This window comes from Microtus pennsylvanicus, chromosome 15 (assembly GCF_037038515.1).
Source record: "Microtus pennsylvanicus isolate mMicPen1 chromosome 15, mMicPen1.hap1, whole genome shotgun sequence".
NCBI classification, from domain to species: Eukaryota; Metazoa; Chordata; class Mammalia; order Rodentia; family Cricetidae; genus Microtus; species Microtus pennsylvanicus.
Genome location: NC_134593.1, coordinates 38,156,196 through 38,183,205, shown reverse-complemented (window position 1 = coordinate 38,183,205; position 27,010 = coordinate 38,156,196). Strand labels below are relative to the sequence as shown.

Below are 27,010 nucleotides of genomic sequence, written 5' to 3'. Positions count from 1 at the left end.
CTTATACTAATTCACAATTATGATTTATTTCACTGACTTTTATTTAGGCTTCAATCCCAGAAGCCTTGGGTCCTTAGACCCAGAAACACAAAAATAAATTGTTATTTTTGTTCTTTGATTAAAAAAAAAATAGGGAAAATCTTAGGTGATTTTCTTTTCTTTTCCTTTTTTTTTAAAAAAAAAGAAAACAAACTTTCTTTTTTTTCATATACATACCAATCCAAGTTCCCACTCCCTCCTCTCCTCCCATTCCCTCCACATAGCCTTCCACCCCACCCCCATCCAGTTCTCAGAGAGGGTAAGGCACACTGCTTTGGGGAAGGTCCAAGGCCCTCCCTACTCTCTATATCTAGGCTGATCAAAGTATCCATCCAAAGAGAATAGGTTCCCAAAAGGCCAGTTCACGCAGTAGGATAAATCCTGGTGCTACTGCCAGAGCTCCCTCAGTCTGGTCCAGCCAAAAGGAAACAGGTTTATTTAGTTTATTTAGTGGCAGGCTAGCAGTGAAGATCACATCTTAGACTCCCTTAAGGGGAGATGGCTTGGTAGCTAAGAGTACTTGTGTGCAGCCTGAGGACATTGTTGGAATCACTAGCACAAACACAAATAAGGCTGGGCCTCATATCTATGGCCCCTGCCCAGAAAGGAAGAGATAGGAGAACCCCTGGGGCTCACTGACCAGCCAGCCTAGCCTAGAAGACTGAGAAACCAGGTCTCAGGGGAATAAGAGGAAAAGCGACAGAGAACACATGACTTCTCTGGTCTCCACACCTGAGGGCACACACACAGAGAAAAAATTAACTTTTCTTATCACACAACACAAAGAAATCAAAAAACAACTGTTTCCCAGTAGTCTAATGGTTAAGGGCACCGACTTTAGGGCAGATGAGACTCTATTATTAACTAGGTGTTCAATCCAGGCCTACTTAAAGTCAAAACCTATGTTCTAACTTCTCTAAAGGGGGCAGAGCCCATCCCCATTTCACAAAATTCACTTAGATCCTTTATGATGGAGCCAAGAGATACATGTTCTCAAATACTTAAAAAAAAAAAAAGATAAAACAATTATATAATCCAACCTCAGCAACTTAGATTAAACACAATTTAGATGTCACTCAAAAGCACTGTACCAAAAGAAACCAGTATTAACAGGCTATATATAGTATGATTCCATTTATGAGACATTTCTAAGAGAAATTACATTGGCTATGAACAAAACAAAATGAAACAACAGATCAGTCATTGCTAGTGGTGTGTACTGAGTAGTGTTAACTACAGAACATGGGGAGTCATCGTGCAGTCTGAGTGTGATGGCTTAACCTGGGCTGATCAGACATTATCTGGAAGGGGTAAAGAAGATTCTACTATTACTTATATATGCTGACCCACGCTCATTTCTAACACATACACCCACAGCCTTCAAAATTCTATCAATATTTAATTTCTCAATTCAAGAAGAATGGATATTTAAGGAATTTCTCATAAATTCTATGATGTATTAAATTGATTCCCAGTAAAAAAAATAAACAGAAGAGGTGCCTATAGCACAGTTAATAAAAATCCAGAGACAGATATTGGGGTTCAACCTGAAGGTGCCAGGTGTGTTGATGGATACTTTAATCCCAGCAGAAGCAGCAGATCTTTGTGAGTCCCAGTTCAGTCTGGTGTACACAGTAATTCTAGACCTACACAGTGAGATACCATCTGAAAAGCCAACAAACCAACCAAATAAAGAAAGTAAGAAGAAACAACCTTAAGAGGGCTATAGACAGAACTTAGTGGTAGAAACCTTGCCCAGAATGTGAGGCCCTGAGTTTGACCTTCAAATTTAAAATCAACTAACAAAACAAAAAGCACTTATTGTGGCTGGAGAGATGGGTCAGTGGTTAAGAGCACTGGCTGCTCTTCTAGAGGACCCAGGTTCAATTCCCAGCAGCCACATGACAGCTCACAACTGTCTGTAACTCCAGTTCTGGGGGATCCAGACAAACACAAGCAAAATACCTACACGTATAAAACAATAAAATAAAAGTAATTCTTTAAAAAAAACCACTTGTTTACCAATACCTACTGAGGAAATCCAGTATGCATTTTTCCATCTTGACTTTGGTCTACCTTATGGAAACCTCATCCTCAGTCACCAGCTGAGAACAGGCCAGGTTTGGCACCCTCCTTTCTTACCCATTCTCACTCAATAGATCTCCCAGAGAGTCTCTCTCCTTGCAGTGCCATTAAAATTTCATTACTTTCTTTCCTGTGCTCCGACACCCTTCTGCAGAGGCTGGATCGTCCTCCATCATGCATTCCTCCACTGGCACACTGCAACACTACACAGCACTCGGGGTCTTTCTCTGAGCGTCCTTCTTCTCACAGACGGTCTCAAACTCATTAGCTAGTGAAATTCTTGCACTCTTCTCCTGTCCCCTCCTCAAGTGCCGCAATTAGAGCACAAACACAGTCGTTTTCCTTCTGTCAGAGCTCGAGCTTCCCGCTCTGCTGAAACACCTGAAGAACACTCTATTTTACAGCCATCGTAAAAAAGCAAACCATGCCTTGCTGGTCATTTCTTTTAGGCCAGTGGTATTTCTACATCAGAATAGTTGCTTAATATTTGCTAAATGATTCAGAAGTTGAACTAAATACTGGCTCAGCAGCAAACTTTTTTTTTTTTTACTTTCCCCTAATACAAACTATTCTCAGGTAATTTTTATTTAAACTGAAAATAACACAGGCAGGCCTCTTTCTCACTTTGCTGACTTAGGCTGGGTTCAGTAGCACTATATAGGGAACAAATTTCAAGCTGGTAAGTTCTGTATTAGTTGGGTTTTTTGTTGGTTTGTTTGTTTTGTGTTAAAGGCAGTTTTCTGGACTACAGTTCGTATTTATATTTCAATATTCCTTTGTATCAATAGACTTCAAACAGCATTGTAAATTTTGAGAGAAAAAGAGAAAAGAAAGGCAGAAAAAAGAAAAAGAAGAAAAACTCCAGACTAGGACAGCTTTCCCAAAAGTGGTAGTCCCTTTATTTTTTGACCTCATGGCTCTTTGAAGCCTATACTGACAGAGCCCCTACAAATATATGAGAAGTAGGTGGTAAAAGTCTCAAGCAAAGGAGTATTTGGCCTATAGAGCTGGCTCAGTGAGCAAAATGCCTATGGCACAAGGAACTCAGTACAAACTCCCAGCACCAACAGAATAAGTCAAGATGTGGGGGGCAGAGACTGGGCTCCAGAGACTTTCAGGACACTGCTGGAGTTGCAGTGGCCAGCTTTAATTGTCAAGGTGACATTGTCTACAGTCAACATGGAATCAAGCTTCCGGGATGTCTCTAAGAGAGTTTCCTTTTGCTTTTTTGTTTTTGTTTATTTTGTTTTGTTTTTGAGACAAGGTTTCTCTATCTTTTGGCTGGAACTCACTCTGTAGCCCATGCTGGTCTTAAACTTACCCAGCACTCTGCCTCCCAAGTGCTGAGATTAAAGGCAGGCACCACCATGCCCAACTGAGAGTTTCTTGATTACAATTCGTTGAGGTGAGAAAACATGACTGTGGGCAGCACCTTTCCTTGGGTAGGGGGTTCTGGACTGGGTGAGAGTGGAGACAACAAGTTCAGCAGCAGCATGCATGATTTTACTATTCTATCTTACTATTCTAAACTATTACTATTTACTCTGCCTCTGGCTGTGGATGCAATATGACGAGCGGCTTCAAGTCCTTATGCAATAGTTGAATGAGAATTTGTAGTGGGTTTGACTCCACTTATGACCTTGGCCTATCTGGGTGGACAGATACTTCTTGTTGCCTACTGTGACCTCTTATAAGGAAGAAGGGAAAGTGGTCACTCTCTGTTGGGTGGTAAAGACTGGGTCAGGTGGCATGAAGCGTGTGCTCGGTCCCCAGCTTTCCAAGGACTCTGCAACTGGATTGACCATAGCCTGTATTTGTGAGTGTACTTCCCCCTTTCATATCTTAATAAATCCTTGATACCCCTTAAACAGACACAAATGGGTTTCTCATAACAAGAATTTCTTCCACAGGCTCATTGATTTGTAGTGCTATTTGGGGAGGTTTAGGCTTTGTTGGGAGAGAGTATGTCACTGGGGGTGGGCTCTCAGAGTTTAAAGACTTCGGCCATTTCTAATTTGCTTTTTCTGCTTGCTGTTTACAGTAAAGGACGCAAGCTTTCAGTATCCCGCTTCAACCATCACGTCTGGGCTAGCTGTCATGCCTCTGGCTGCTATAATGGACTCACCCTGGAACAGTAAATGGAACAGTAAACCAAAATAAACACCTTCTTCCTTAAGTTGCCTTAGTCATGGTGTTTCATCACAGAAATAGGAGTGAACCTAATACAAACTGGGCCTGAGATTGTGAACCAAATCAGCCTTTTCCAGTAAGGAGCTTGTGTCAGGGTATTTCATCACAACAACAGGAAACAAAACTAAGACAACAGTCAACATGGCAAGCTCCCGGCTCAATGAGAGACTCTGTCTCTAAAAACAAAGGTAGAATTACGAGGACCAGCATGGCACCATAACCCTAAGGGTACAACAGTGGCACACATATCTTAGCAGTAACCAACAACTCTCTAAACGGGCTTCAGGCCTGCTCAACAAGAAAACCATGCTTGGTACCAGAAACCTAGCCAACTGCCCAGGGCTAGTAAGGTCATGGATCCTGTAGAACTTACAACCACCATTTTACTAAACCAGCATAATTCCTAACTGCAATCTAAATAATCTTTATACTTACAGATGAAATGCTGTCCTTACCCATCATCAAGGAAACTTCTCCATGCAACAGATAAAGACCATTACAGAAAACCACAATCAACCAAAATGCAGAGAGCAGTGATCATATAGTGCAAGGCCCAATTGACACACCCACAGCACAATTCCTGCACCTAAGGCTCAAAGAACAGAGTAGAAGGGGAAAGATACTAAGAGTCAGACCAAGTTTTCTGTGAAGTTGTGTCTCTTAGAAATGTCAAGAAAGCTACAACCATGAAGTCTCAATAACATTGTTTCCCTAAACAAGACTTGAACAAGAACACTGCCAATAATCATGTTATTGTGGAAGAGGAAAATCTCACAGGGCCCCAAGCCTAGACAAAGAACTAATAGACAACCAAGGAATAGTGATGATGGGATACACAGTTTTCCCCAGGGAAAGTGGTTATCCACTTCCAAGTGGTCAGCCCTGAAATCATACATACACAAGTTACATTGTATGGATTGAGTAGTTTGTATTTATATATTAAGAGGAGGGTGGGGTGCAATTAAGGGGATAAAAAGCCATAAATTTTACAGAGAGAAAAGAGGTACATGGGAGAGGCTGGTAGAGGAAAAGGAAATGGGAAATGAGTAATTATTGACCTCTGGCCTCCACATGGACACACATGGGCAGGCACACTCACACTTGCAAATATGCATATGGTAATACACATACACAAATAATACAGGAATAGTAAAGGAAGAGATTCAAACTAGGTTTTACTTACTGATGTTTCATAATGCTGTCTGTATGAATAATGAAGCCTTCCTTGAACTTAAGTTTCACTACAATAACAAAGTTTAGCTGTCGCTAAACTCTACTGCTCTTTTTCCATACTTAAGTCAAATCATTGGCACAAAAAAAACTTTAAAACATAAAAGCAACCAGGTGCAAGCACCTGTAATCCCAGCACTGGGGAGACAGACTGAAACCTGCCTGGGTTACATGGAGACACACTATGTTAATCAATTTTAAAGGCATTTTTAGACATACTTATTTTTGGGAAACAGATCTTTGGAACATGCCAAATCCTCCATTTCCAGTATTTTAATCTACCACACTACAGTCTATAAATTCCTTCTTTTCTCTGAGCCTGGATATATATTATCCTCTTCATAAACACTACATCATATGGGACCTACACAGGCATTTCCCTAATTGTACAGGTAATAGAGCAACAACTCTAGAAACTTAGAGAGCTTGGTAGTGACAAGAGCAGAAAGAAAACTGGTTTCTTTTTGTTGCCCATGAGAGGTACACAGGCATCTGGGAAGCTGACAGCAAATTCAAATACTGTGGTGGTTTGAATAAGAACAGCACCATGGGCTCAAAGATTTAAATGCTTGGTCACCAGGGAGTGGCATTATAGGGAGATGTGGCTTTGTTGGAGGAAGTGTGTCACTGGGAGTGGGCTTTGGGGTTTCAAAAGCTCAAGCCAGGTCCAATCTCTCTCTGCCTGCCTCTCTCTCTCTCTCTCTCTCTCTCTCTCTCTCTCTCTCTCTCTCTCTCTCTCTCTCTCTCTTCCCTGCTGCCTGTGGATCCAGAAGTAGAACTCTCTGCTCCTTCTCTAGCACCATGTCTGCTTATGTGCCACCATGCTCCGCACCATGATGACAATGAGCTAAAGCCAGCCCCAATTAAATGCTTCCCTTTATATGAGCTGCCATGGCCATGGTGTCTCTTCACAGTGACAGCACACTGACTAAGACAAAAGCAAGGTGAAGATTTCGTATAAAAGGGTTGACAGAGGTGATATTTCAAGTGTAAAGGAAGGTGCAACGACAGGTTGTGGAATGAAATGTAGCTATATCTACATCTTTTCTCCAGCAGCCCGCCTGCAGGAAGCCATGCTACCCTCCTACACTAGAGTACTTCTTTACACCAAGCAGAACACTGTACATGAAAACTGTCGTTGAATGAGAGGCTCATTAGCTTCAGAACATCTAAGATTTGGCTGTTTCAGCAACAACTTTAAATACATCATTGAATTCCTCTTCCGTAAAATGTTCCTGGGAGGATCTCTGAGTTACTCATGATTTGGGAGAGGATTTGTCATCATCTCCTTTGGAATAACTTGGGATGTTCTTAAGGACGCGGTGACAAGGTGCTCATATTTCCCAGATTGTATACTGGGGTATGAGGTTGTGGCCAGCTGGCATTTGGTCCAATACCAATGCCTTCAATTCTGCTTCCTTAATCTAGTCTCAAAAAGAGAGTCAGTGTAATGCATTATCAAAGATAAATCAGATCATACCACTCTCGGGCTTCAAAATCATCCCACAGTTCCTCCTTTCACACTTAATTAAAGTCCTTATTAGTTGCTGACCGTGACTGAAAGATCTTACCCCAACATGCCTCTGTGATCTTATCTTTGTACTCCCTGTCTGTTCCCTGCCCTCTTCTTCTTGTCCCATGAACACACCAGGCATTCTTTGACTTAAGTCTTTGAACAAGCTGTTCTCCCTGCCCAGAGAGCTTTTCTGCTAGATGGTCACAATTAAGTCTTTCACTTCCTGTTGTAAATCAGTGTGGCAGCAGCTTTGTTCATTTTTTGCTGTATACAACGTGACTTTGTCTTCTAATCAAGAAATAGTAAGCAGGGCATGGCAGCTACAATTCCATCACTGGGGAGGCTGAGGCAACAACACTGATCAAGAGTTCAAGGCCAACCTGGGTGACAGTCCAAGCTTCTATCTCCGTAACAAAGACGAGAAAAGACGGACTCAGCCTCACCTTGCGGTAACACAGGATCAGCGTAGTGACTGCACTGGCCACAGAATAACCAAGTTAACAAGGAGAGGCTCCAAGTCAGGTATATAGAGTGCCACCTTCCTCTCTACCTCTCTCTTTATCTCTCCCTTCTGTCCTTTCCTCTTCCTTTCCCTCCCTACTCCCATTGTTTTGAGATGGCACATCTCTGTGTAGCCCTGGATGTCCTGGAATTCCATATGTACGCCAGAATGGTCTGCTTGCCTCTGCCTCCTGAGTGCTGGGATTAAGGAATGTGCCACCACACCCTGCTGGCGTGCCTTTTCTCGTTGCTGGAACCATTTTTGTCACTACTGAAATATGAATACCTCATGGAGAAAGGGCCTAGTTATGCGTGTAAAGCCACTCCAGAATATGTATCTAGTCCCAGCTGAGTTGGCCCAAATGTGATTACTCAGTCAAGCAACACAAATATGTGATTATTATCTAGTTGCTCAAAAACTATGACTTGTTCTATGCTGTGGCACACATACCCACAAAAACTAACTAAACACATTACGACTTGTCCATGGTTAGTAAACATAAACCCTGATTTAAGAAGCCAGACTCTTTGACCTTTCTATAACATCTCCAAATCTCAAACCCTGGAAAATATTTTCATGTGTGTGTCACAGGCCACAGCACACATGCACGTGGGGGACAAGGAGATCTGGAACAAACAACTTCCCGAGTCAGTGCTCGCCTTTCACTGCGGGCTCCTGGGACTGGATGCAGGTTGTCAGGCCTGTACACAGTCCTGGTTAGGGTTTTTTTTTTTTTTCCAACTTGACACAAATTACCATTATTTGGTAAGAAAGAACCTCAGTTAAGAAAATGCCTCTGGGGGCTGATGAGATGGCTCAGAGGTGAAGAACACTGACTGTTCTTCCAGAGGTCCTGAGTTCAACTCCCAGCACCCACATGATGGCTCATAACCACCTGGCATGCAGGCATTCATGTAGACAGAACACTGTATAAGTAATAAATAAATCAATCTTAAAAAAAATAAAAAAAGAAGGAAAATGCCTCTAGCCAGTGGTGGATGGCACATGCAGGCAGAGGCAGGCGGACCTCTGTGAGTTCGAGGCCAGCCTGGTTTTCAGAGCAAGTTCCAGGATAGCCAAGGCTACACAGAGAAACCCTGTCTTGAAAAACAAAACAAATACAAAAATAAAAATAAATCTAATAAAAAACACACCCCAAAATAAATAAAATAAATCTAGGGCTGAGAGGTAGGCAGCTTAATTGATAAAGTCTTTACCTACCATTCACAATGATCTGGGTTTGGTACCTGTAATCCCAGCACTGAAGAGGCTGAGGCAGGAGGATTGCAGCAACTCTGAGGAGAGCGAGCTCCAGGACAGGCTCCAAAGCTACAGGGAAACTCTATCTGGGGGGCGAGGGCAGAAATTGTCTCAAAAGGCCAAATGGAAAGGAGAAAAGAAGGTAAGCTGGAGAGGGGGCTCAGTGTCTAGGAGTGAGGACCTGACTTCACTTTCCAGCACCACCCTCCAACCCACAGCCAATAAGTAAAGAAGAGTAGTAAAACTAAGTATGATAAACACATATTCTAAAATATTAAATGACAAAATCCAGAAGGCAAGCATGTAAGTGCTCACAGAATTTCCACTTTGCTATATGTTAAAAAATTTTCATAATACAATTAGAACTTTAAAAACCTGTTCATCAAATAAAATTATCTTAATAAAAAAGAAGGTATGAGACATGAATACACTTCCCACAAGAAATGAGGCCAATACACACACAAAGATCCTCATTCTGAGAGTCTCAGAATGAGTACACAAACACAGCACCATTTTCCACCCACTAAATTAGCAGAACGTCAAATGATCCGACAGGGCAAAAGGAAACAAATGCTCTCATTCTCTCTCGAGAAGAGTGACTATCATTCCAGAAGGCCATTTCACAATCAAAATGTCCCAAAGTGTTTCTATATCTCACCAACAGTTTCAACCCTGGAAACTCTTTCTAGCAAAATAAATACACAAAGATGTAGAATGCATTGTTCAAAATCATAAAAATTTAAAAACAACTGTTGCATCAATCAGGAGCTATTAAAAATTGTGTCTCTTTACATGGACTGTCTCTTTACTATTCAATTGTTAAATTGATTGTCTTGAAGTGGGGAGATATCTTGGTTGATGAAATGCCTGCTATCCAAGCATAAGGACCTTATCAGACACCCAGTGTCCATGCAAGAGAAAAGCCAGATGCATCTATGTAACTGCAATCCCAGAACTGATTGGATTGGGAGGAGAAAGGCTCACTGGCCCTGAAGCTCATTCGCTGGCTAATCTAACTGAATCACTAAAATCCAGCCTCAGAGGGAGACCCTGTCTCCACAATAAGGTAGAGTGGGATGGAGAGGTTACTCAGTGGTTAAGAGCATGTGCTGATCTTCTAGAAGAGCCTGGTGGTTCCAGTTCCAGAGGACCAACACCCCAGTCCCAAAGCAACCACACACTAGCGTTCTCATTCTCTCTCTCTCTCTCTCTCTCTCTCTCTCTCTCTCTCTCTCTCTCTCTCTCTTCTCTCTCTCTCTCTCTCTCTCACTTACTCACACACACACAGAGGTATAGGTAACTGCAGTCAGCATTTAAACAAGTACGCTATCATCCGTGTGGTGAAATAGTGGTCCACTAACGTCCGCAACGGTATACTCGTCCAGTCAGAGTTTGACCTGTATTTGTTCCCCAGGACCCAGGTATCCACTCTGCACCAGGCACTGCTTCACTGATTTCAAATACTTCAGTTTACCTGTAGACTGTGGTGAGCAATTCAGCATGGTCCCTTGTCCAGATAGGAAGAAAGTCAACAGAGTGACCCAGAAGGTGACCAGGAGTGTCTACCTTAAAGTTAGTGACAGCCTCTGTGGAAAGGTGACTGCCAACCTGAGTAATAAGGGGTCATTCTGATTCAGAGGCTGAGAAGGAGGGTTATTGTTGGGGAACATTATTTTAAGCTGTGCTGTTTTTGTTTATGCTGATTTTGTTCAACTCTGGGAAGCTGTGATTCTTTGCCTGTCTAAAACACCTGATGGACTAATAAAGCGTTGAATGGCCAACAGCAAGGAAAGAACAAGGATAGGTGGGGCTGGCAGACAGAGTATGAACAGAAGAAGAAACGAGAAAAGGAGGAGGAAAAGACAAAGAGAGGAGGACATCAGGTACAAGCCACCCAGCTACACAACAAGCCATGGAGAAAGAAGTAAAGAAAGGTATACAGAAATAGAGAAGATAAAAGCCCAGAGGCAAAAGGTAGTCAGGATAATTTAAGAAAAGAAAATCTGGCAAGAAACAAGCCAAGCTAAGGCCAGGCATTCATAACTAAGAATAAGCCTCTGTGTGGGATTTATTTGGGGGAGCTGGGTGGTGGGCCCTCCAACAAAGCCAAGAGAGTAAAACATCACACAGCACGCTACAGCAGAGAAAATTACAGTCTTCCAAAGGCAGTGGGGTCTTAGGAAGCTCCTCGGGATGCAGGGCAGTGAGGGAAGTACAAGAGCAACTCAAGAGAAGGGCCCAATGGAACACACACCACTCGTGACCAGGGAAAAGGGTCAAACTTGTGTCACTTTGGTGTGTGTGTGTGTGTGTGTGTGTGTGTGTGTGTGTGTGTGTGTGTCAAGGGGTTGGAGATAGCATGTTCTGAATTCCAGGCTGGCCTTGGAAGCTGACCACAGTAGCACCCACTGTAAACTCTGCACTTATGGGGTGAAGTAGCAGGATCTTAGTTCAAGGTCATCTTCAACTACACAGAGTACAACACATACCACTCCCTAACATATAGTTAGACAAAATTCTGAAAAGTTTTCTTCCCTAAGTCCTTGACATACATGTCTCATCCATGGCAAGATGGCTCAATGGATAAAAGCATTTGCCACCAAGTCTGTCCATCTGAATTCCATCCCTAGGACTTGTAAGGCCGAAGGAGAAAATGACTCCTGCAATTGTCCTCCGACCTCTGTGTGCATGCCATGCACTTATGCCCACCCCATACACACAGGGAGATAAGTAAACAAGCTACTTTTAAGAAATATTCTGGGGTAGGTCCAGCAATGGTACCTCCATTCCATTCAGGATGCTTTTATTTCTTTTATTGAAACAGAAAAGCCCTCCCCCCCCCCCCCCCGAAAAAAAAGAAAAGAAAAAGAAAAGAATCTGGGCCAGGTGGTGGTGGCCACACCTTTATCCCCAGCACTTGGGAGGCAGAGACAGATGGATCTCTTTGAGTTCGAGGTCAGCATGGTCTACAAGAGCTAGTTCCAGGACAGCCAGGGCTGTTACACAGAGAAACCCTGTCTCAAAATACCACAAAAAAAGAAAAAAAAAGGAATAATCCAGAAGACTTCAGAGTTATCAGAATTTAACCCACAAGAACCATCTGCACATGTATACAAACATTCCTGAGTCCCACACCTAAAGATTCAAAGGTAGGTCAGAGCCGAGATTCTCCCAGATGCCCAGAAGTTACTCTAGTAGCAAACAGACCTTTATACCCCAACAAGGCCTGGTGATGCCTGCTGCACACTGTCCTGGAACAACATAATTACAGTAGTCAGTGTGATTACACCACAGTGGGACGTTCCCACTGCAGTCAGCAGATCCTGTTTGAGAAATCAGCAAGTCATACATTTTTCAAGTATTTCGTGGACCCCATACAGAGGTCTTTTTAAAATACATTTTTCTTTTTGAAAAAGGACTCCCTGGAGACAGGTACCTCACACTCCTACTGCCGCCCTTCCTCATTCCCTCTACTTCACACCGCACTTCCTGGAAGGCCTGTCTGTGTCTCAGTCTAAGCACACTTTCTTCTTCCATTTTCCGTTCCCTCTTCAACTGGGCCTCATCCCTCCGAATCCCACTCCTCCCGTGACACTACATCTGCCCTAATGAAGAGCAAAAGCCTCTCAGGGCTAAAAGCAGCCGACCCTTTGAGAACGACCTTGAATTACTAACCAGTAGGCTAGGTTCTTTCTCAGTTTTTCTCCTCAGGTCTCCTCAACACTTTACACTGAAGGGCCGAACATCTTCGTCAAAGTATTACCACTCATTCCAAACTCTCCCTGGGCAAATCTATCCATTTCTAGGGCTTCAAACTGCTAGGTCATAAACGTAAAAGCCATGTGTTCAATTACCTGAACCGCACACTGGACGCAACACCAAGGCCCTGCCTTCCCACTCAACAGCGCAAGCTGCAACCCTTGGTATCAAAAGATATCACGAAAAACAAATGTTGGAAAAATAGGCAATTAAAAGCAACAACAACATTGTAGCCTTGAAAGGTTTTATTAAAAATGTTTTATTAAATCCAGAAATAGAATCCAAATAACTTCACAGAACAATAAATGAACACATCCTGTTATCAGAAATGTTCTGGCCTCCAATTCCAAATCCTGAAGAGATTTTTTAACCAAAAGATTAACTATAAATAAAAGTTTGAGACAGTTTATTTATTTGGTTAGTTTTTCAAGACAGGGTTTCTCTGTGTACCTTTGGAACCTGTCTTGAAACTCACACTGGAGACCAGGCTGGCCTTGAACTCACAGAGGTTAGCCTGCCTCTGCCTCTCTATTACTGGGATTAAAAGCATGTGCCACCACTGTCTAGCAATTTAAAGCCTTTTTTTTTTTAAGTGAAAGTCACTCAGCTAGGAAGTGCCTGGAGGATCCAAGAGCACAAAAACGTTTAAATCATTTACTCAGGGTCAGTGAGATGCCAGGGACTTGAGGGGACTTACTTTTCACCAAGCCAGAAAACCCAGTGTTTGGAAGTAGAAAACCAAGTCCCAAAAGTTGTCATCCGACCTACACACACATACTATTCCCACCAATCATGGGACCATACAATCTCACAAAATAAAATAAAAATGGAAAAACAAAAATTAGCATAAAAGGTATCCCCTTAATAGCAAATCGTTTACATTAAAGAAATATTAAAATTCATATGTACATTTTACTAAATAATTATCACCTTATAAAATTCCAAACCATCTATGCTAGAATTACTTTTCAAAGGAAAAAACCTGTAGTCGTTTGCACGGATGAAAAAGCTAGACGGGAAAAGTGACGGCACACACTGCAGTGTGTAAGAAGTGACGGGCACACTACTGCAGTGTGTAAGAAGTGACTGCAGTGTGTAAGAAGTGACGGGCACTACTGCAGTGTGTAAGAAGTGATAGCACACTACTGCAGTGTGTAAGAAGTGACGGGTACTACTGCAGTGTGTAAGAAGTGACGGGCACACTACTGCAGTGTGTAAGAAGTGACGGGCACTACTGCAGTGTGTAAGAAGTGACGGGCACACTACTGCAGTGTGTAAGAAGTGACGGGCACTACTGCAGTGTGTAAGAAGTGACGGCATACTACTGCAGTGTGTAAGAAGTGACGGCACACTACTGCAGTGTGTAAGAAGTGACGGCACACTACTGCAGTGTGTAAGAAGTGACGGGCACTACTGCAGTGTGTAAGAAGTGACAGGCACACACTGCAGTGTGTAAGAAGTGACGGCACACTACTGCAGTGTGTAAGAAGTGACGGCACACTATTGCAGTGTGTAAGAAGTGACGGCACACTACTGCAGTGTGTAAGAAGTGACAGCACACTACTGCAGTGTGTAAGAAGTGACGGGCATACTACTGCAGTGTGTAAGAAGTGACGGCACACTATTGCAGTGTGTAAGAAGTGAGGCACACTACTGCAGTGTGTAAGAAGTGACGGGCACTACTGCAGTGTGTAAGAAGTGACGGCACACTACTGCAGTGTGTAAGAAGTGACGGGCATACTACTGCAGTGTGTAAGAAGTGACGGCACACTATTGCAGTGTGTAAGAAGTGAGGCACACTACTGCAGTGTGTGTAAGAAGTGACGGGCACTACTGCAGTGTGTAAGAAGTGACGGGCACACTACTGCAGTGTGTAAGAAGTGACAGGCACACACTGCAGTGTGTAAGAAGTGACGGGCATACTACTGCAGTGTGTAAGAAGTGACGGCACACTACTGCAGTGTGTAAGAAGTGAGGCACACTACTGCAGTGTGTAAGAAGTGACGGCACACTACGGCAGTGTGTAGGAAGTGACAGGCAAACTACTGCAGTGTGTAAGAAGTGACGGGCACACTACTGCAGTGTGTAAGAAGTGACGGGCACTACTGCAGTGTGTAAGAAGTGACGGCACACTACTGCAGTGTGTAAGAAGTGAGGCACACTACTGCAGTGTGTAAGAAGTGACGGGCACTACTGCAGTGTGTAAGAAGTGACAGCACACACTGCAGTGTGTAAGAAGTGAGGCACACTACTGCAGTGTGTAAGAAGTGACGGGCACTACTGCAGTGTGTAAGAAGTGACAGCACACACTGCAGTGTGTAAGAAGTGAGGCACACTACTGCAGTGTGTAAGAAGTGACGGGCACTACTGCAGTGTGTAAGAAGTGACAGCACACACTGCAGTGTGTAAGAAGTGACGGCACACTACTGCAGTGTGTAAGAAGTGACGGCACACTACTGCAGTGTGTGTAAGAAGTGACGGCACACTACTGCAGTGTGTAAGAAGTGACAGGCACACTACTGCAGTGTGTGTAAGAAGTGACGGCACACTACTGCAGTGTGTGTAAGAAGTGACGGGCACTACTGCAGTGTGTAAGAAGTGACGGGCACTACTGCAGTGTGTAAGAAGTGACGGGCACTACTGCAGTGTGTAAGAAGTGACGGGCACACTACTGCAGTGTGTAAGAAGTGACAGGCACACTACTGCAGTGTGTGTAAGAAGTGACAGGCACACTACTGCAGTGTGTAAGAAGTGACGGGCACACTACTGCAGTGTGTAAGAAGTGACGGGCACACTACTGCAGTGTGTGTAAGAAGTGACGGGCAAACTACTGCAGTGTGTAAGAAGTGACGGGCACACTACTGCAGTGTGTAAGAAGTGACAGGCACACTACTGCAGTGTGTGTAAGAAGTGACGGGCAAACTACTGCAGTGTGTAAGAAGTGACGGGCACACTACTGCAGTGTGTGTAAGAAGTGACAGGCAAACTACTGCAGTGTGTAAGAAGTGACGGGCACACTACTGCAGTGTGTAAGAAGTGACGGCACACTACTGCAGTGTGTAAGAAGTGACGGGCACACTACTGCAGTGTGTAAGAAGTGACGGGCACTACTGCAGTGTGTAAGAAGTGACGGGCACACTACTGCAGTGTGTAAGAAGTGACGGGCACACTACTGCAGTGTGTAAGAAGTGACGGGCACACTACTGCAGTGTGTAAGAAGTGACGGCATACTACTGCAGTGTGTAAGAAGTGACGGCACACTATTGCAGTGTGTAAGAAGTGAGGCACACTACTGCAGTGTGTAAGAAGTGACGGGCACACTACTGCAGTGTGTAAGAAGTGACGGGCAAACTACTGCAGTGTGTAAGAAGTGACGGGCACACTACTGCAGTGTGTAAGAAGTGACGGCATACTACTGCAGTGTGTGTAAGAAGTGACGGGCACTACTGCAGTGTGTAAGAAGTGACGGGCACACTACTGCAGTGTGTAAGAAGTGACGGGCACTACTGCAGTGTGTAAGAAGTGACGGGCACACTACTGCAGTGTGTAAGAAGTGACAGGCACACTACTGCAGTGTGTAAGAAGTGACGGGCACTACTGCAGTGTGTAAGAAGTGACGGCACACTACTGCAGTGTGTAAGAAGTGAGGCACACTACTGCAGTGTGTAAGAAGTGACGGGTACTACTGCAGTGTGTAAGAAGTGACAGCACACTACTGCAGTGTGTAAGAAGTGAGGCACACTACTGCAGTGTGTAAGAAGTGACGGGCACTACTGCAGTGTGTAAGAAGTGACAGCACACACTGCAGTGTGTAAGAAGTGACGGCACACTACTGCAGTGTGTAAGAAGTGACGGCACACTACTGCAGTGTGTGTAAGAAGTGACGGCACACTACTGCAGTGTGTAAGAAGTGACGGCACACTACTGCAGTGTGTAAGAAGTGACGGCACACTACTGCAGTGTGTGTAAGAAGTGACGGGCACTACTGCAGTGTGTAAGAAGTGACGGGCACTACTGCAGTGTGTAAGAAGTGACGGGCACACTACTGCAGTGTGTAAGAAGTGACAGGCACACTACTGCAGTGTGTGTAAGAAGTGACAGGCACACTACTGCAGTGTGTAAGAAGTGACGGGCACACTACTGCAGTGTGTAAGAAGTGACGGGCACACTACTGCAGTGTGTGTAAGAAGTGACGGGCAAACTACTGCAGTGTGTAAGAAGTGACGGGCACACTACTGCAGTGTGTAAGAAGTGACGGGCAAACTACTGCAGTGTGTAAGAAGTGACGGGCACACTACTGCAGTGTGTAAGAAGTGACGGCATACTACTGCAGTGTGTAAGAAGTGACGGCACACTATTGCAGTGTGTAAGAAGTGAGGCACACTACTGCAGTGTGTAAGAAGTGACGGGCACACTACTGCAGTGTGTAAGAAGTGACGGGCAAACTACTGCAGTGTGTAAGAAGTGACGGGCACACTACTGCAGTGTGTAAGAAGTGACGGGCACACTACTGCAGTGTGTAAGAAGTGACAGCACACTACTGCAGTGTGTAAGAAGTGACGGCACACTACTGCAGTGTGTAAGAAGTGAGGCACACTACTGCAGTGTGTAAGAAGTGACGGGCACTACTGCAGTGTGTAAGAAGTGACGGGCACACTACTGCAGTGTGTAAGAAGTGACGGCACACTACTGCAGTGTGTAAGAAGTGACGGCACACTACTGCAGTGTGTAAGAAGTGACGGGCACTACTGCAGTGTGTAAGAAGTGAGGCACACTACTGCAGTGTGTAAGAAGTGAGGCACACTACTGCAGTGTGTAAGAAGTGACGGGTACTACTGCAGTGTGTAAGAAGTGACAGCACACACTGCAGTGTGTAAGAAGTGAGGCACACTACTGCAGTGTGTAAGAAGTGACGGCACACTACTGCAGTGTGTAAGAAGTGACAGGCACACTACTGCAGTGTGTGTAAGAAGTGACGGGCACTACTGCAGTGTGTAAGAAGTGACGGGCACACTACTGCAGTGTGTAAGAAGTGACGGGCACTACTGCAGTGTGTAAGAAGTGACGGGCACACTACTGCAGTGTGTAAGAAGTGACAGGCACACTACTGCAGTGTGTAAGAAGTGACGGGCACTACTGCAGTGTGTAAGAAGTGACGGGCACACTACTGCAGTGTGTAAGAAGTGACGGGCACACTACTGCAGTGTGTAAGAAGTGACGGGCACTACTGCAGTGTGTAAGAAGTGACGGGCACACTACTGCAGTGTGTAAGAAGTGACGGGCACACTACTGCAGTGTGTAAGAAGTGACGGGCAAACTACTGCAGTGTGTAAGAAGTGACGGGCACACTACTGCAGTGTGTAAGAAGTGACGGCACACTACTGCAGCAAGTGTGTGTAGACGAAGACAGCTGCAGACAGAAGCCTAAGGGTGGAGTTTACACGGTAACTAACCCTTCAGTCTCACAAAACTGTCGTTTTTAACGGGATAATAGCAAAAATCACTAAAGAACAAACATAAATATATCCCTAACACTGATCCTCAGAACACACATAAAAAGGTAAGTGGGACTCAACTCCATAAAATTATCCTGTGACCTCCACACATGAGTCACAGCAGGCATATCCTTCTCCCTCCTTCAAAACAATTAAAAGTTTAAAATATGCATGACAGTATACCTTTTAGACCACCGTAAGCATCTGCTTTTGCCTTTCGGATGGCAGCAAAGGGCCACAGGCCACACTTAGCTGTCCGTGTCTGTTGCCCACATGGTCTCTAGCACAGCTCTAGAGATATGAACCTGCCTTCATAGCTGGATGAGGTCGCTCACTTAAAACTACACATTTTCGTTTTTTGAAGGCTTGAATGTTTATTTAGAGTCTGCACTACCCCAACAGTAGCCCCAGTGCTATGTTCTAGTCTCAGCTATGAAGTCCTACAAAAATAAACCCAAGCTGTTGCAATGTGACTTCATCAATATAGAACTAAAGCTTTGTAGCTATTTTGAAGGGGTTTTGGTTATCAAGGTGCTTATTTTCAACAAAATGCCCTGTCAGTCGAGGATGCATGCTTATACAGAAGATCTGACCCATTTACGCATGCAACAAGCTTATGTTCCCACCCTCCCTCCACCACCTTTAAAATAAACGCACAAGTATTTACAATTGTAAAACTGTACATTTTAAAGAGTCTACTTCACTTGAAATCAAGTTATTGACTATAAAATATGAGATATGCATCTAGTAAAAAAGTTGTGAAACATCACCTACACTCCTACAGCTACTTGGTACAGTTAAATAAAATGGAGTTAAATAAATGGACCTATTACCACATGTGCCATGCCACATTGCAGAAAAACTGAGTCAGAAATGTTTAAATGTCAAAAATCATTAACACTTAGACTGCACTTACTCCAGAAACAAAGGGTTAATACCTAAGGTCAGTCCCAGATACCTTATGGGACAAGGACTCATGGACTACTTCCGACTAGCCTCATCAGCGTGGATTTCAGAACACTGAGCCATCAGTGCTGAGAACATCAGTCCAGCCCACTCAAACTTGATTCACACTTCAGTAGGGACACGAGTTCAACACCAAGTACCTACGCCCCTCCCCACTCCTCAGGGAATTCAAGTGTGTAAGCCATTTTTCCAGCGTGATTGGGAGTTCAACACCAAGTGCCTACGCCCCTCCCCACTCCTCGGGGAACTCAAGTGTGTAAGCCATTTTTCAGGCGTGATTGGCTGTAAACAATCCATGTGCTGGGAAAGGTATCTGCAGAAGGCAAGTGAGTCATTCGCAACCCCATTTCATTTTTATTTTAACTCAGTTTACTAGGGTTTAATTTGAAAGCAGACTCTTATTTTAAAAAAATAACATATAATATTCAAACTCATTTACGTAAGACCGTTAAGGTCATCCAAAGCGTAGGAGAATTTTTACTCACACAACAAAAATTAGGAAGAAGCCACATTCATTTAGGGATACAAAGGTCTAGATTTCAATTCCACATATACTATAAACTAGTACTTGAAAAAAAATCAGTATCTAAACTATATGAGACCCTATCTCAAAACAAGAAAAGAAATATCAGTACAAGTTTGTTTTTTTTTAAAAAAAACTATTTTACATAGGACACACACACACAGCGTGGTGTTTTGTTGTTTGTCTGTTTATTTGAGATAGCTCTGGCTGCCCTGGAACTCACTTTGTAGACCAGGATGGCTTGAACTCAGAGATCTGCCCGCCTCTGGCTGGGATTAAAGGCATGCACCCACCCTAGCACACCACAAAGCATTTTTAAAAATTCAAGTGTGATCAAATAGTGGCTCTCACCTGTAGCCCTACTAGTTAGGAAACTCAGACAGTAGAACTATTTCAAACCCAAGGCCAGTCAGTGAGCTCCAGTGAGATCCATCTGCCTCAAGTTACAAAAGCAGAGTGTATACCCAATAAAATAAATTAAAACACAAACTTATTTTCTGGCACAAAGAAAGTTACCATCTAAACAGCATGCTTAAATTTCTTCACAGCCTTTTTATATATTTTTTTATTTTGGGGGAGGTTTTTATATTTTTATAATTTTTTTTTTAATTTTGAGACAGGATCTCACTATGTAGCCTTGGCTGGCCTAGAGTCCTCCATGTAGACCAGACTGGCCTCAACTCACAAAAATCCACGTGCCTTTGCCTTCTGAGTGCTGAGATTGAAGGCGTGCGCCACCATGCCTGGCCCTCACAGCCTTTTTAAAGCTATTGTATTTGGGTTCCCTTTATTTCGAAGTCTCAGAAGGTAAACTTTAAGCTTTCTATTTAGTAAGTATGACTACGCACACCAAGATAGAAGAACCATAGCCAGTTATAAAATAGATAATGAGACTTTCATTTAATTTCTGAAGGCTTTAGTTCTAGACTAAACGTCCACAGGGTGGCAGTGCCATAGTCTTTACTGAAAGCAAATGTGTAGTGTTCAAACACAACTCACCTCATAAACACAGAGATGTGCCGTAACAATGAGAGCAAAAACTGCCTGCTCTATCGAAAAACAAAATCTGCACTTCATTTCCCCGTTTCTCTTTACAGTATTTACTTTCTGACGTCTCAAATATTTCCTGCAGCCAAGCCTTTGAACCTGATGTGCTGTGCCAATCCTCCTTAGTTAGGGAGAGACCAGAAGCAAGCGGAGAAACTGACCCGACTGTGGTCCAGGGAGAGGGAGAGCAGAAACAGGAAAGAGCGCATGGATGGACAGCGCAGACACTGCTCTCCAGCTGACCCTGCACAGTGCCATCAAATTAATTTCATTAGCTCATATTACCAGAAATTCATTTTCCTAGCAAAGTAAATTCCTTTGGCCCCAGCTTCCAGAACTTCTAAAAATTTCCATGTCAAAAATCCAGAAGATTCCCAGCATGGACTGTTTTCAACAGCCTTTGTAACTTGGCTCTCAGACAGGCAAAGGCTTCCTGGACACTCACAGATGCCATGTACTGCTCCAAGTCTGGAGATAACAGGGAAGTCAGTCGAAGTCCCCAGCTCAGAGTGGCCCTGCTGACAGATCTGGGACAGGGCAAAGCCTGCACTCCACAGGTAGGTGATGAGGTCCCTCCACAAGTGTAACCCTAAGAAAGCCTAAAGGTCGAGCAGGGCGGTGAGGACTCTGACATCACCCCCCACTGACCCTAATCTATCTCTGCAGTCTTGTTTCCCACTCCTATCCTGCTTGTACCCGCACTTCAGGCAAATGTGCTCGCGACTGTTAATGTGCTTCTGCCCTGTCTGCTTCCTCCACATGCCTGGCCTCCCACCCCATCAGAATCAGGACAGTCTAGCTAGCTATCTCCAGTGTCCTTCTCAAAGGCTGCTTCCTATGGGGGCGGAAGGGGAGTATGGGGGGGGGGGTGGTGGTCTGGGCCATCGCCTCTCTCAGACCCAGAGGAGACCTGTAAAGACTTGGGCCGCACTCCACACTGTACCTTCCGTTACCCGAGGACTCGACAGCTCTCATGGATTATTCAGAGCGTGAGCTGCATTACTAGAACCGTCTAGGAGTGATACTTTCACTTAGAAATTATTTCAGCATAACCTTAAAATAGGTAATGTCTAACTGGCAATCATATTTAGATAAAATATTCCATAGGCTTTTTTTTACTTCACTCTTTTCTAATAGTTTTGCCACCATGTAACAACAACTTAAGAAATAAAGTATACAATTCATGCTTTTCTGTATATTTACAGAGTTGTGCAATCATGGATAAGATACAATTTTAGAGTCTTTCAGGTACCTTAAATATTAGCAGGTACCCTTTCTCCTGTCTCTCCTTTACTTCAAAGCAAGCACTAATCTCTTTATTAAAACTGTGGCATTTTATATGAATGGAATTCAAAACAAAACAGGGCCTGGCGGGCCTAGAACTCAGAGACCTGTCTGCCTCTAACTCCTAAGTACTAGGATTACATGTGTGTGTCACCACACAGGGCTGCAAAGTGTGGTCTTTAATACGTGGTTTTGAAGGGCATCGGGCATGGTGATGCTCACCTTTAGTCCCAGCACTTGGGAAGCAGAAGTGGATGGATCTCTGTGAGTTCGAGGCCAGCCTGGCTTACAAAGTGAGGTCCAGGACAGCCAGGGCTGTCACACATAAACACTGTCTTGAAAAACAAAACAAGAGAAAAAAATAATACTTAGTTTCTTTCTCTTAGTATAATATGCTTGAGACTCGTTCACGTGTGGTATATTCACCATGCTATGCCTTCCTACTGTCAGCTAGTGTTCCATGTCACAGGCACACATTAACACCCGACGTGTCCTTGGGCCATTTCCAGTTTGTGCTTATCAGGAATGCTGTTATGATTGCTTAGATGTAAGTTGCAGCTAAGGCGTACATTTTCACTTCTGGGAGCTTGTGTGGTAATCCTATGTTTACTATTTTAAAGAATCGCCACACTTTTCTAATTGGCTGAACACTGTACGTCTGCACCAGCAGTGTATATGGTTCCAACTCTGTGCTATAAACTGATCTCAGTGTGCAATGCCCTTATCCTCATGGAACTACTACCCGGGGTGAAATAAGATAAAATAAGCTGGGAGGGCGGGGATGAGAGGCGGTTCTGTGGTGCTCTCAAGAGGACCCAGGTTTGGCTACTAGCATCCAACGGTGACTTACAACCATCCTAACATCAATTCCAAGGGAATTCCAGAGGTTCTGACCTCTGGGACACCCAGTACCATTCTGGTAGGTACACATGCACACGTGCAGGCACGATGCTCATACACATAAAATAATCTTGTTTAAAATTTTAAAAGGGGCCTGTGAAATGGCTAAAGTACCTGCTACCAAGGTCACAACCCAAGTCTGATCCCAGGGGTCACACAGTGAAAGTTTCAGGAAGAAACTGAGTCTTACAAGTTGTCCTTTGAAGGGGAGAGGGAAGAAAAGAGGGAGACAGAAAATAAACATTTTTTAATTTTAAAAAGACCAACAGGTAACTGTTTGCAGTAAAAAACAAACAAGGAAAGAAAAAAATGAATGGGCAAACAAGGTTAATTAACCAGAAAATAACTTGAAACGGAGGGTCTAATGACTGTGACCAGAGAAAAGGCCTCTCGGAGAAAGTGAGGCAGACCTGAGAGTTGAGAGCAGAAAAACAAGTATTGCATGATGGTGGTGCAGGCCTTTAGTCCCAGCGCGCTGGAGACCTCTGCCCGAGGCCAGCCTGGCCTACAAAGTGAGTTCCAGGCCGGCCAGGCTGTGACACAGAGAAACCCTGTCTCAAAAAAACAAAAAGCAAAAACAGAAACAGGGAGGAAAAAGAAGAAGAAAGAAAATTCAGCGGCACAAGCAGAATCAACCGGAATGCCAATGGTAGCTGGGACGTTGTAAAGCGGCAGAGGGCAGACGAAGTGGGAGGAAGGCAGAGGCCATGGGACAGCGGGAAGCTCTCTGGATTGTCCTAACTCACCCTGCCTACTGTCCTACAGTGCCAGCCCCACAGGTGCTCTCAGCCTCCGCCGAGCCTTCACGCATCTGACTGCACCTGACAGCAGCAATGGCCAACAGACAGCCTGGCTGAACCAGCGCCCCTCGGTTGGTAAGCTATCCCTGGTCTAGAAGGGACGTTGTAGGCACCAGTGGCGATGGCTTAGGTTTAAAAGACACAACCTAAGGAAAGACTCTTCACGGATTTATTGACTGTATCTTCCCAGCAACTCAGCAATGATCAAGGTCCGGCAAAAGGACACTGCAATCCACTCCCAGAAGTTAAATCTAAACGTCACTCTAAGTCTAATTAATTGCTTTTCCATTCTATTAATCTGAAAATATTCAACTCCTAAACATAAAACCTACAGGCACAAAATATTCTACATGTCTCTAAATTGCTTGAGTCTTTCAAAGTAACATTTCTTTTTATCACCTAACATAGCTACATTCGAGCTTTCCAAAGAGTCAAAGCTGGGTGTGGCGGAACACGTCTGTTAACCTGGGCTAGGACAGTAAGAAATTAGTCTTACAAAAACAACACAAGGCCGGGCGGTGGTGGCGCACGCCTTTAATCCCAGCACTCGGGAGGCAGAGGCAGGCGGATCTCTGTGAGTTCGAGACCAGCCTGGTCTACAGAGCTAGTTCCAGGACAGGCTCCAAAGCCACAGAGAAACCCTGTCTCGAAAAACAAAAACAAAAAAAAAAAAAAAAAAAAAAAAACAACACAAGTCAGAGACAAGATTGGTTTTAAATCTCTCCTGATATAAAAGGTCACTTCTTGATTGAAAGAACCTGTTGCCTAGTCAAAACTACAGACTTTAAAAGCCAAAGCTGACTTCCTACGAGCCTCCTGGTCCTAGGTTTCCCCCTACCTCAGATTTTATGATTTACATTCCTCACTGGGAGAAATCCAACCAGTTCCTCAGGATGCAAGGCAAATACCATTCTTGCCCTTCCCTGAGCGGAACCTCCAACCTCACCTCCACGCTCCAGGAGCAATTCCACAGCTCAGAAGCTGCCTGCCCACTCCCACCTGGCCCAGAGCTGGACAGAGGACATCTGTATCTCGGCAGGAGTGCTGAAACCCTGCCCCTCCCCTAAGCTCACCCCAAGTATGCAGTGCCTCCCGGCAATCATTTACCGGTCAGTTTCCGATAACACACATTTTAGTACCGGTCAAGTCCTTGCAGAAATTAAACAAAGGACGGGTAGGTACCTTTTCTTCCAAACCTGGACCGAAGCCTGAAGCCTTTAATGACACAAGGCATGGAACTTTGACATGAAAAATTTCTACTCCCATTACCTACTCGAGATCTATCTAAGCCGGGTGACACAGGCTGCTATGGAGAACCCAGCGACTGTTGAGAGATTTGGAGCACTTGTTGCTCCTGCAGCGATGGGTTTTGACTCCCAACACACAAACACGGTGGCTCAAAAGCATCCCTAACTCCAGTTCTAGAGGAACTGACACTGTTCTTCCTCCTGGACACTGGACACACACGTGATGTACATGCAGGCAAAACACGCAAACACACACAAAAAATTGTTCTTCTTCTTCGTTGTTTTGTTTTTCGAGACAGGGTGTCTCTGTAGCTTTGGAGCCTGTCCTGGAACTCACTCTGTAGACTAGGCTGGCTCAAACTCACAGAAAGCCTTCTGCCTCTGCCTCCCGAGTGCTGGGATTTAAAAGGCGTGTGCTATCACCACCCGGCACAAAAAAAAAAATTCTTTATTAACATTTTTTTTACTTAGTCAGGCCTGGTGCCACTTGCCTATATCCGAGCACGGAAGCAGGAAGACCAAAGAGTTCAAGGTTATTCTCATCACCACAGAGATTTGAGGCTACCCTGGGCGACATGAGATGTCTCAGCCTTTACCCCCATCCCCAGGAAGACTCTAAGATAGACCCTGAGGCACACGCCTGTAACTCCACTGCAGGGAAGGCAGAGGCCGATCATAAACCCCAGGAGTCTGGGCTCCTAGCGAGTTCTAGGCCATCATGAGCCACATGGCAAAACCATGTTTAATAATGACGATGAAGACAGTATGACGCAAAGTTTAGGGCTCTGAACCTATAATACACTGAAGGTCAAAGACCTCCACAAGGTCCCGGGGCTAACCACAGGAGCTAAAATGTGACTCTGTCCAACACCACCCACAAATCTTAAGCGCCTGAACATCAGGAGCCTCAGAACATCTGGCCGGAGGCGGAGGGGGGTGCACCTTGAAATGGGTAAACACTTGGGTATTTAAGATCTTAAATATTTGCTAACGGGGTTTTCTACTTTTTAATTTTTACGAGGAAGGGCTAATTGATCCTTAATCACACAGATCATTATTTTCAAATTCAGCCGTGCCAGTTAAGGCTATAAAATATTTTGGGAACACACAAACAACCAAAACTTCTGCTTGGCAATGGCTCAGACCAGAAACACATCCGCGGGGAGTCAGTTTTTCCTTATTTGTGCCCAAAGGCCCAACAGACTAAACACTACAGCTGCCCCAATTTTCTCATTTCAACTTGCATTTAAGATAACGCTTTTGTTTCGTTTACAGCTCTGGGGCTGCTGACACAGCTGGGCCCCTTCTTTGTAATAAACACAGGGCTTCTATATTTAAAAGTACAGTGCAACTTTGTTTTAACATCCCCTCCCCAGTCTCCGGGCTAATTTTCTGTCTTCCAAAGCTCCACCTCCACCCCATGATTATTATTTTTTTTTTTTAATCAGTGACGCTCCCAACAGCCTCCCGGAAAGTGGAGTCTGTTCTTTAAAGACATCTCATCACAGTGGTATTTCTCCTCTCCGCAGCTTGTTGTACAGGGGGCAAAAAGACTTTCTGCAAAGGACTCGTCTTGAAGCTGGGGTGCTGATGGGGGAAGCGGTGGACCCGGCTCGGGTGCAAGCAGCGCGGGTCCCAGGGCCGGGCAGGCGACGGGGAGCGGCGGGGGCAGGCGAGCCCAGGGGGGTCTCGAGTCGCTGTTGATAGTAAGTGGTGCACGGCGACCACGGCGGGCACGCCCGAGCCGGCCGGGTCGGAAGGGGGCGGCCGAGTAGGGTGTGGGCCCAGGGGGCACGGGGGGTGGGGGGGAGATAAGGCGAGGCCCGAGTTAATCATCACCTCCCGAGCGCCTGGAAAAGTACGAGCGGAGGGCGGGGAAGCAGGCGCGGGGAAAGCGAAACTCCTCCCGCACCGGCCCGAGCGCGCTCCCCACGAGCCACCTGCTCGCCCCACTACTATCAACTCCACCGCTGCATCACCAACTCACAGGGCACCGACGCAGAAGTTAGCCAGAGCCCCCAGAAAACATAACCTGTTCCTCCAAATTCTAATAAGGCAAAAGGCAAAGCCACCGTTCCCATACCGGGAGTCGAACCCGGGCCGCCTGGGTGAAAACCAGGAATCCTAACCGCTAGACCATATGGGAAGTGCTGCCGAGAGCACCGCC

At 44.7% G+C, this 27,010-nt stretch overlaps 1 protein-coding gene and 1 non-coding gene across 3 annotated transcripts in view; both read right to left on the bottom strand.

Annotated features, from left to right (window-relative positions):
- The window catches only part of Elf1 (E74 like ETS transcription factor 1), a 96,197-nt gene that overhangs the window by 69,045 nt on the left and 142 nt on the right, over positions 1–27,010 (bottom strand). The window lies entirely within an intron of this gene.
- Positions 26,918–26,989, bottom strand: Trnae-uuc (transfer RNA glutamic acid (anticodon UUC)). The gene has a single exon. It is a non-coding gene; the product is annotated as a tRNA-Glu (tRNA).